The sequence below is a fragment of the Scaptodrosophila lebanonensis genome, unplaced genomic scaffold, assembly GCF_003285725.1.
Source record: "Scaptodrosophila lebanonensis strain 11010-0011.00,11010-0021.00 unplaced genomic scaffold, SlebRS2 tig00000112-arrow-arrow-pilon, whole genome shotgun sequence".
NCBI lineage: Eukaryota > Metazoa > Arthropoda > Insecta > Diptera > Drosophilidae > Scaptodrosophila > Scaptodrosophila lebanonensis.
In genome coordinates, this window is record NW_022060574.1 from 973,184 (window position 1) to 985,482 (window position 12,299).

Here is a 12,299-nt window from a genome sequence, read left to right on the forward strand (position 1 = left end):
TGAAATGAGATCTGGTATACTGCATAGAAAGATTCAAAGAAATGGTAGAACGCGCTGCTTTCCAGTGGTACCAAGAGCATATAGGTGGTCCGTAATAAATCACGTACACGAAGCCATAATGCATTTAGGTTGGGAGAAAACATTAGATAAGGTATACACCTACTATTGGTTCGAGAATATGTCAAAATATGTGCGTATAAACTGTATAACGTGCAAGGTATCATAGTCATCCTCGGGCAAGATTCAGGCAGAAATGCATCCGATACCCAAGGTGGAAATACCGTGGCATACAATACACATTGATATAAGTGGCAAATTAAGTGGCAAAAACGATTTGAAGGAGTATGTCATAGTACAAGTAGACGCATTTACTAAATTTGTTTACTTTTATCACACATTAAATTTGGACACGGAAAGTTGTATAAAAGCGGTCAAATCAGCAATATCCATTTTTGGCGTGCCTACGCGTATTATTGCTGATCAGGGTAGGAGCTTTGCCAGCTCCGCTTTTCGAGAATTTTGTTCATCACAAAACATTAATTTACATTTGATAGCTACGGGAGCGAGTCGTGCGAATGGACAGGTAGAGCGCGTAATGGGCACTATGAAAAATATGCTGACAGCAGTTGAAACGAGCGAGCGTTCCTGGCAAGAAGCATTAGATGAAGTACAGTTGGCCATAAATTGCACGACAAATCGAGTAACAAAAGTTAGTCCATTGGAATTATTGATAGGCAAAGAGGCTAGACCACTAGGCTTAGTGCCAATAATAAATGAAGAAAAAGTTGATGTTGATTGTTTAAGAAAGCAGGCCAAAGAAAATATGTTAAAAAATGCTAACTATGATAAAGCTAGATTTGATCAAAATAAGGCAAAGATTGTTAAGCATAAGGTTGGAGATCATGTTTTGCTCAAAAGTGAAGAGCGGCACCAAACAAAGCTTGACCCCAAATTTAAGGGACCGTTTGTCGTGATTGAAGTGCTTGATGGTGACCGATATAAATTAAAGTCCTTGATAAGTAAGAGGACATACAAGTATGCCCATGAGTATTTGCGACCGTTACCAGATAGTCAAGTTACTACAGAACTGGAAGATGTGGAGGGTGGTAATGCAGAAGAAGGCATTGGCCAAAGCCCAAGCTCCCACCAGTGACGATGTAGTAGTGTCATACACAAGGACCACGCCCGTACCACTAAGTCATACCGATGGCACAAGTGTAGACGGAGGGTGTCTATCATGGCGTGCGGCGCGGTTGTCGTGGTAGAGAACATGTGACTTAAAGTGATCATGTTGCAAGGGCAAGTGGAGTCCATGAGTTGTGGTATGATAGAGAGATATCCAGGTGTTCAGGTTTTCGCAGAAGAGTACGAGCTACTGGTCATTTGAAGACACATCTTGCAAAGAAGTGTTAAATAAACGAAGTAACGATAAACTTATGGTAAATTGAAGCGCTATACTTGAATTGATTGACTATATATAGTATAAAAAAAAGAAGGTATATTGAGCAAGGCATGAAGCCGACGTTTGAATAAGTTTTGTTCGAATAAGTTTTATTTGAATAAGTTTTGTTTTGCTAATTTCATTATGATAAGATACTACACGAGGACGTGTAAGAGCCAGGAAGGCCGTGTAGAAGAATAACACTTAAATAAAGAAATGTAAATCATTAAATGATGTTGTGTGTAAAACAAATACAAAGAGAATGTGTCATGTGATCGGTTTGCAGGCTATAATAAGAGCAGGGTTTAAGAGCAAATATTGCCTTAGCCGAGCAAAGCGCATTGTTGTTGTCTAGGCAGTTGAGAAAAGGAAATGTCAAAGAACAAAAAGGAAGAGTAGAACGAGTAAGGCAACGAGCCTCGAGAGAGCAGTGATGCAGGATAGTCTGCTTCATGAAGTCAAAGGCAACACTACAACTGCGAATTGCTGTGCTCAATAAAAACAAGAGAGAACGCTACAGTCGAGCAAGCCCGACAGTGTAATACCCTGTACCCAGGTAAACTTCCGTCAATGAGTTATATGCGCCCAAAGCAGCAGCAAAAAGAGGAAGAAGAAGAGCGAACTTGTTGCTGCAGTTTGGGGGGGTTGTACTGGCCAGAACTTGTTTCGCTAATAACTTTTCTTAACATTGACCGAATTATATTTGGTTTAGGTAGAATTTGAAATGTGGACGCTATTGAAGAAATTCTGTAGCGGGGAAAGGGGGGGAAAATCAAAAAAAATAAAATAAACTCGTCCTTTCTCGGACCTAGAAGAATCTGGATGCCAACTTTGGTTATTCTAGCTTTTATAGTTTCTGAGATCCTTGCGTTCATCCAGAAGGACGGACAGACGGACAGACGGACGGACAGACGGACGGACATGTCTAGATCGATTTCTCTCGTCATGCTGATCAAGAATATATATACTTTATGGGGTCGGAGATGCTTCCTTCTGTATGTTACATACTTTGCACAAACCTAATATACCCCTTTTACCCTACGGGTACAGGGTATAAAAATGGCCGAACAGCGCGTCACACCGCTCGAATTATCTAACCCTTCTCCGACATGTACATAATATTACTTTTTCGTAAAATATTAATTTATTTTATGCAAATGTGGCTAACATTAACATTGTTATTTTTTGGATATGCGCTCCAAATCCCTTGCTTTTTTCAACAATAAAACACATAGTATATGTACATAACACAATGTTTTAAGATAGACTTTGTGCAAAAAACTGGAATAAATATTAGAGTAACTTTAAATTATGTATTCTTTATTCTTTTATTTATTTGTATTCTTTTATTGATTTTAGTAACCACTTTTTATGATCGGTTAAAAATATGGATTTTTCAAACAAACTTTGGAGCTCGTTTTCCTCCCTTTGGAGTATGCAGTTTTATTTCTATTCTTTTATTGATTTATAGAAAATGTGGACTTTTCAAACAGATTTTGGAGCTTCTCCCCTTTGGAGCTCGAATTTTTAATCTATACTATAATAGGATACTTCAGTCCAAATTTCAGGACCGTTTGGGCTGTGCGATGATCACCAATCAGTCAGTCAGTCAGGACAAACTGTTTTATATATATAGATGAATGGTGTGTAGAGTAGTGTGTTGGGCTTTTGTTGTTCAGTAAAATATAGTTGGTCTGTATTATGTATTTGGCTAATACTTTGCCCCTTAAATTAAATCAAAATGGATGCCAAGAATTAAAATAGCCTAAAACTAGTGTAGGTGTTTGGAAGACTAAGTACATTTGCAAGATTTATTTCGGAAAAATGTTTATTGGGTAAAATATACACTGAAATAATGTTTACTTATTTACTAATTTCTTTGATAAAATTTGTATTTCCCTAAGGCTTCAAGGTTAGGTTTAGGGTTCAACGTCTCCACTTAGTTATAACTTTGTAAAACTAATGGAGTCGTTAATTAGAAATGCTACTCCGCCAAATGAATTAGTGTTATTAAGGAATATTAAGGAGTAATTAACAGGCATTGGGAGTTATTGAGTATCAACTATATATGTTTCTTGAAGTGAAATGATGTGTGGTTGGTGTTATTTTAAAAGAAGTTGTAACTAATCATAAATATTTTTGTAACCTTATTCTACTGAATAATTTTTTGTCATATTAGGGTTATAAATTAAGGGAAATTATAACGAATGAATCTAATGTGAAAGTACGTAAAGTGAGTTTGAAGTTAGTACGTACATATGTACATATGTATGCACGTACGAGGAAACACGTGGCCATCTAAGAGAAAGATAGGGACTCTAACCTTAGGTAGCCACACAGTGGTTGCAAAGAGAAAGTTGCAGTTTTGTTGTCGCACTTGTTGTTGGTTCTAATTGCCTGAAATTCTTGCTGTTTTATAAAAACGGGACATTTTTTGTCTGTAGAAGAATGCGTGCTGCTTTCAATGAGTTCCATTACGCGTTTTTTTTGCAAAAGTCGACTTCAGAGCCGTATGTATAGTCAATTTGTTTTTTATAAGAAATGGTGAAACATTTAATAGGGCCAGGTGTATTTAACACTAATGCTATGCTTGTGCCCCTATCAGAAGGATCCTCCATTGTAGTATTAAGTTTATAAGCCTTTACTTGTATTTGATTTATTTTATTTTAATTTCTCATTCACTTGTTAAATCAAAAGAACAGGTAATAATTTAAAACCACAAGAGAGCAAAGTTCACTAGCACGAATTGCAATGATCCGCAAATACGTCTAATCACAAAGAGAGTCAAACTTGAACTAATTTTAGGTATACATTTAGTAATTTGCTAATTTAATAATATTTACGTAGGATATGCAAAATATTTTTGACGCAGATTGTTCAGAAAAAGAAAAAGGTTTATATTCCAATGATTATTTTTATTTGGAAAAATGTCTTTGTTAGTGGTTTTAATCAAAACTCCTAGAAAAGCAAACAAGATTGGAAACATCCCAAAAGCGAATTCTGTGTAATTCTGTGGCACCGAAAATTGGCTTTGAGGCGAATCTTGGGCGGAAGAGATTTCTGCGGCACCCCTGTAAATAAGTTTTTAAGCTTAGATAAAAGACCTCTAACATTTTGGTAATGTAGAGTAAGCGGAACGTGAACATGGTCTAGTTTTCTGAGGCATTACTAGTAGTAGCTTTCGAAGAGCGGGTAATGAAACAGGAGTTGAGTTCTTTTTCTCGGTTTGAACTCATGAAATATCATATGAGGTGCCAAAATGTAGGGTCACAAATGAAGCACACATGTTAAAGATTTTTTTAGAATTTATAATTAATTTTTATTTTTATTTTATTCATAATATCAACAATACTACTGTCGATTATATTACAAAACTTAATATAACAAATTAAACTAAACAAAATAAAAGATAAGAAAGCCTAACACAAAGCTGTACAATGACGTCCATTAATGCCTCCGACACGTTGGGGGAATTTTATTTGCCAATTGGCCAGCTATGCCCCGATTCACAGCCATATGTGGTCAGAGACATTAAAGACCTAAAAAACTATACAAAAAGTAGATAAAGGTGGAAAATTAATTCTATTTAACAACTAATTAGAAAAAGTACGAAGTAGAACGAGAAAGAGAAAAATAAAGAAGGAAAGAGAGATAGAGAAACAGAAAAAGAGAATGGTGGAAAGAGAGAGACGAAAAGAAAAAGAGGGAAATCTCCAACCCGGTGGGGGAAATTTTAAATGCCAGTCCTGCAAGCTATGCCTCAAGTCACAGCAGTAAGTGGTCAGAGATTTCCCCAAAGATAATTATAAAGAATCATTTTGATAGAACAGAGAGAGAGAGAGAGTCCTGTTGAAAGTAAATGTGAAAGATCATTATGTCTGCACATGACCCGAAAACGATTGTGCAAAGCGTAATCAGTTCTGCATCTTGCCAATATGAACGGGAAATAATGTAGAGCAAAAAGAAGGAATTGCTTCTGAACAGACTCAATACTTTCCTAATGCTTTCTATACTGCGGAGACCAAACGCATGAGCAGTATTCAAGCACAGGGCGGACTAGAGCAGTGTAAAGATGCTTAGTGGTATAAGGGTTATTAAATTCCTTGGACCAACGTTTAATGAATCCAAGTAATCCCTTGGCCTTATTGACAATACTAGATATGTGAAGGTTAATGTTTGGAATCAAAAATAACCCCAAGGTAAGGTTCGGTGAAATGTCATGAACTTACATTTAGAGCAATTGAGGTGCAAGTGGTTAGCTAAGCACCAAGATTGCATGCAGTTCAGCTAATCCTGCAGGCGATGAAAATGAGAAGGGTCTTTGTAAGTCAGAATAAGTTTCACATCATCAGCATACATAAGAATATGAGAGTGTGACAAGGTAGCGGGGAGGTCATTAATAAATAATGTAAAAAGTAAGTGGCCAAGATGGCTACCTTGAGGCACACCTGATGCAAACACAGGCTTGGAAATGTGCGACCTAAGCAAGATCCGTTAGGATCTGTCTTTTAGATAAGACGAAATCCGACACAAAAAAGCGGAGGAAAATCCTATACGACTTAGCTTAAAGAGCAGAAGATCAGGGTTCACAGAGTCAAATGCTTTACTTTAAGTCAGTGTAAACGACATCAGTATGCATTTTTAGAGTAAATGCTTCATTTACAAAGGAAGTAAATTCCAGCAAATTGGTCGTAGTAGACCATCTCTTTTGAAACCATGTTGAGCCGGAGATATGACAGATTTACAGAGGTGCTGTAAAGTGCTGCAATCTATTTTTTCAAATAATTTCGGTATGGCAGAAAACTTTGCAATGTCTCTGTAGTTTGAAATATCAGGCTTACCACCCTTTTTATGAAGAGGAATAATAAAATATTATCTCCAAACAGTTGGAAAGATTGAGGAAACAAGTGACAGATAAAAGATTTTAAGTAATGGCTGTAATAAGGAACTAGAACACTCCGTGAGGCACAACTAGGAATGTTGTCTGCTCCAGGACAGTATGAAGATTTTTAAGATTTGATAGCAGAAAGTAGACAGCTATCAGTAATTATGGGAGCGTAAATAGTGTGGGAAGATGAAATGCTACTTATAAGAATAAGAGGTACTACTAATAGAAACAGAGGCATAAGTTGACTGGAAGAAGTTGGCAAACAAGTCAGCAGCTTCAGAATCGTTGCTGGCTTTTTTGTCACCAAGGAAAAATGATGAAGGTAGAGAAGCAGTTTTACGTTTAGAATTAACGAACTTATAGAATTGGTTAGGGTCCTGTGCAAATTGCATCTTGCATCTAATTAATAATAATAGTAATTATTATAACATCGTGAATTAAGAACAAAATTTGATTTCGCTATAGAGTATTTTTAGAAGTCAAGAGATAGGCCCGACTGCTTCTACTTTTGAAAGCATCTAGATTTAACATTTTTAAGTTTGAAAGTCTTGGTGAAAACCAAGGAGGTTTTGATGACGCAGACGATATGACACTATTTGGGATACAGACCTCAAAATGAGCATTAATAGTGTCATAGAAAAACTTGACGGCTATGTTGATATCACCCGCACTAAACAGCAAGTAAAAAAGCTAAAATCGGGTGTCCCGACTTTGAAATACTCTGTACATATTAGAATAATTGTAGAAATTAAAAAAACTAAGAGAATTTAAAAAAAACAAGTAAAAAAGCTAAAGTCGGGTGTCCCGACTTTGAAATACTCTGTACATATGTTTACAATAATTATAGAAAATAAAAAAAATTAAGAAAATTAAAAAAAAAATTTTTGTTCGATTTTACCTTTCTCGGTATTTGAACTCACGTAAAGGGTGTATAATTGCTCATTTACATAGCAATTGCGTCTGTGTGAGTGTATGTATGCCTATGCGCATCTATTCGGGGCTGTGTAAACATGTTAGCAGTCACCCAAACAGCAACATCAATAACAGCCGCGAGTAGCGCTTGGGCAGCGCTTGAGCAGCGCTGCAGCAGCAAATATATTTATGGCTATAACTTCTTGTTAAACCGGTCTATCATGATGAAACTTGGCATACGGACACATAATAGCTAACTGGGGTATTTGCAAAATTTTAGTTCGAAATTCCAAGAATTCCGGGAGTTACGATTTGCGGTGGAGACGGGGAGGGAGGGAAAATTCCAAAATATACATTTTCTGCGCATTCACATAAGGCATCTTGGACTAAAATTTTGTGTTCCTAGGTCTTATAGTCGCCAAGATATAGGCGATTATACGAATGGAAAATCGGGAAAACCCCCATAGGGGGGAAGTGGGGGGAAATCCAAAAAATTAAACAAACTCGTATAGCGTACACACATAAGGCATCTTTGCGCAAAATTTGGTGTCTCTATCTCTTATAGTGTCTGAGATCCAGGTGTTCAAAAAAGGTCAAACAGGCAACCCAAAAATTCATGTTCTGCTGAGGGCACCAAATAATTGGACTCATAGAAAAATGACCATTAGGCAAATTAAAATCACCTAGCACAACAAACGCATCTCTGTCACGGAGATGAGTGGAAATTGCTTTAATACAAGTTATATGTTGCATATAAACTTGAATATTGGAAGAGGGAGGTATATACGAGCAAGTGATGTAAAGAGCAAAAGACGGAAAAGTTGCTTTAACAGCAACCAATTCTACATCATTTGGCACATCACCATCAATGATTTCCGACCGAAGGTTGGATATGACTGTAATCAGTACCCCTCCGCCTCGACGACTCGGACGATCATGACGAAAAATACAAAAGCCATCTGATAAAATTTCATTATCAGAAATCGTAGGATTTAACCACGTTTCTGAAAACGCAATAATATTAGAATCAAAAGAAAAACTGCTCAGAAATAAATTCCCGAGCTTGGACAAAATACCCCTAACATTCTGATACAGAATATTAAGCGAAAAAGGTCGCGAGTCTAGTTTTTTGAAGCCAAACTTGACGTTGGTTTCGAAGAAACTCGTTTTTTCTGCCTAAACTCATGAACAATCATATATGGAGGCCAAAATTTTGGATCACAAATAATTGTAAAAGCCTCAGGCGGAACTCTTATTTTAAACGAGGCTATTTCACGGGGCTCAGCAAAACTGAACTTCGAAATAGATACACTAGCCGTCGATTTACTGGAAATATAGGCTGCTATAGATTCACAAGTGGTATCGGAAGATAATCTTGATACAAAAACTTGTCTTCTGGGAGCTATAACAGTAAGAGCCGGGGCCTGAGGCAGAGCAGCAACTGACGCACATTCTGCAGCTCGTGATGAGACTGAATTGAACTGAAATTGCAGAAAATTTTATGGAGGAAGCTTCTTTCTTCTTCACACAACCAACAGTTAACAAACCGAAGTTGATCAGAATCAATTACATCTTTAACTGTGCAAGACTTGTTGCAACAAATCATTATGGGCAGAATAAATATAAGAATGAATGACCTAAATAACGTAGTTAGCGCAAAGCTTAAGAAGAATGCTGTAAGTAAAAACTGAGCAAAAAAAACTGAGCGGCACTAAAATGAGCTTTTAGGTACTGCGACAAACAGCAAACACAAACAACAAGAATTAATTTAAAATCAAGTAAAAAAGCTAAAGTCGGGTGTCCTGAATTTGAAATACTCTGTACATATGTTTAAAATAATTACAGAAATTAAAAACATTAAGAAATTAAAAAAAAAACATTTTTTTTTTTTATCGATTTTACTTTCGGTCGGGCGAGAGCTGAAAACTTTACCAAATTTTCTCCAATACAAGGCGGAACAGCTTAGGCTGATGGATGCGTGGCTGAGGGAGTGCTCAGTCTGCGAACTCTGGATACCTGCCGACCCCCAGTTTAAGTCAGGCTTCCCACAAATCCCTCTTTTCAATCGGTCATAGACTTGACCGTCAATAGAATAAGAGCCTCCACTTCTCATCCCATCGCTGTCAGTGCAGATGGTGACAATCCGACATGATAATTGGTTATCCCAGAATCTGTGGACAGTCAAAACCCCCCTAATTCGAAGGCGAAGCAGCTAAGACAAGCTGCCCAAGAGAAAAATTCAAAACAAGAAAGAAGACGAGAAACGCTCAGAGACATACTGAAGAAGCACCATACCACTCGGGAGACCTCACCGGACGGTCGAAGGATGGTAGAGTGGGCCAAAGGAATTTTACCGGAGTTCAAGCCAGAATTTCCGATAAAACTTTACACGAATGCCCCCAAAAAGGCAGAGGTCGGCAGAAGAAACGCCGCCACAACCAGCTAAGCGAACGCGACCACAGCTCCTACACCGAACCTTCGCAGAACTACCGAAGGATAAGATCCTCATTGGTGTCCTAGACATGGGCAGCAAGGTGGGTCTTGTCCCAAGACACAGATGGCCAGGGGTTGAAAATAAGCTGCAGGGTCGCTTTCTGATGGATCAGGCCACAAAAGGAGGACCGCCACCAATCTGCGATGATGCTGGCTGGCACCAGAGCAGAATAAAGGCCATCGCCTGCCATGACAAGCCGTCGGCCGAATCCTACAAAAAGTCCATAGCGGTACTAGGAGAGGTGTATCCAGGCGCGAAGTTAGTTGCGATAGATTGGTGCGATGTACCCAACAGACCTCGAGCCAGGGTCAAGGTGTCGGCCAAACCAGAGAAACCGGAAGAGATCCTGAAAATACTTTAGATCTGCGACGCGCAACTCAAAACGGGCGACTGGAGTGTGGTCAAGGTAGAGGAGGCAGAAGGGAACGCACGCCAGATCTTCCTTACCATAAACAAAGAGTCGGCAAATGAGCTGACCAGGAAAGGTGGGCTGGCCAGGTATGGCTACAAATCCGTAGCCATACGGGTCTATCGATCCGACGCAGCGAGTGGTAAGACCACCACTCAAGACGCTACCGAATTTAAGCAGTCAATCCAGACGCGGAAGTGGCGTCCGAAGAAGAGGAGGATATCGTAGAGGGGTATTCCTCCGAGACGTCAGAGCTTGCTAGACGGCTCGCTACGCTCAGCCAAGAGGATGACGATTCCATCCTGGATGATGAGGACGTCGACAAGACTGTGGTGGGGATGGATGTAGATGCCTCTGAACTTTCTGCAGATTAATCTCCAGCATTGCAAAGTAGCATCTGCTGCTCTACAACTTCGTCTAAGCCAAGACAAGTCTATGTAGTCCTCATCAAGGAACCTTGGATCTGCAGAGGCAAAGTTTCTGGGTTGAAGACGAAAGAGTACTAAATAACTGTACCAATAAACACAGGCAAGATCCGCACCTGCATTCTAACAAAGAAAAACATGGCGTATGAGGAAGAAAATCCTCCAACTCTTCTGACAAGTCAAGTCATAGATGACATCAGGCAGAAGAAAATTTATCTGCCAATGCCAATGCTTACTTTTTAACTACATCCTATCAACCAACATATTGCTATGTAACATGGGATCAGGTCCCACTTTCGTGATTAAGAATCGAAATCGAATCACACTAGTGTTAGACGCGCTTTATAACCGTATTTTTAAGTGGAGAGTTATATTAGAACACTCCTTTTCTGACCACAGATACATTCAATTCGAAGTATCTTTTAAGAACGAGCGATCAGTTGTGACAAGAAATGCCAGACGCAAAAACTGGGGTTCGCATTTAAATCAAATAGGCAAGCTATTATCGACTCTAATTACCAAAATTCATGCGGAATAGCGCTACAAAAGTCATGCCCTATTGGAAAACTGAGGGGCATACTCAAGCCTTCCCAGTGGACCCCACAAGTCAATGAGTCAAGAAAAAAGGCCAGGAAACTTTTCAATGCAGCCAGATCCCAGGGATGGGAGCTATACTCGTGTGCCAAAACAAAGTCAAAGGACAAAGTCTGTCAGAGTACAAGAAAATACTCAGACAGGCAAAACGCTCATCTTGGAAGAACTTCTGCTCTAACATTGAAAACACCTCCAACGCCGCAAGGCTTCGAAAGGTTCTCTCGAAAACACCTTCAACGCTTGTTTACCTCCAGAAGCCAGAAAAGTCATGGATAACTTCAAGTGAAGAGTCACTTGGTCTGCTTCTTGGAACCAATTTTCCCAGCTTCCCTAGCGTTTAGCCATCCAGTGGCGCGCCAAATGCTCTCTGACGTATTATCTGAGAATAATATCAGCTGGACAATTAAAAGCTTCAAGCCATATAAATCAGCGGGGCCGGATAACATCATTCTGGCACAGCTTTTGCACGCAGAAGATACAGCCAATAGATGACTGACAAATATCTTTAAAAATAATCTTAAAAGTATACCAATAACGTGGCTCAGATCAAAGGTGGTCTTCATACCCAAAGCGGGTAAAGCCACGCATACTACCCCGAAAGACTTCAGACCTATTAGTCTTTTGTCTTTTCTGTTAAAAACGTTCGAGAGACTACTAGGTCTCTATTTAAGAAGCAAGATCCTGCTTTCTCAGCTCTCATGCTCATAACGGCACTCCATGCCGTTATCTCGAATATTGAGAGATCTCTCAATATCAAACACTTCACCCTCACTACCCTCACTGGGAATAGAAAACTCCATCGCAGAACTGATAAAACAGCTACTTACCAAGCGGTCTATCAAGGCTACGGTGGGGCTGTCCACTATATCCAGATAAGTTGCGGAACACCTCAGGGCGGCGTTCTCTCACCCTTCCTTTGGAACGTGGCGGTCAACACACTTTTACGATCCTTGGGTAGGGTAGGGGGATGCCAAGCTGTAGCCTACGCAGATGACGTGACCATCTCGTTTTCGGGTAAAGTCCCCCAAACACTGTACGTACGTATGACCGATGCCTTAAGCACACTGTCCACTTGGGCTATGTCAAGTGGCCTAAGTGTAAACCCTAGCAAGACAGAGCTAGTTTTATTCACCAGA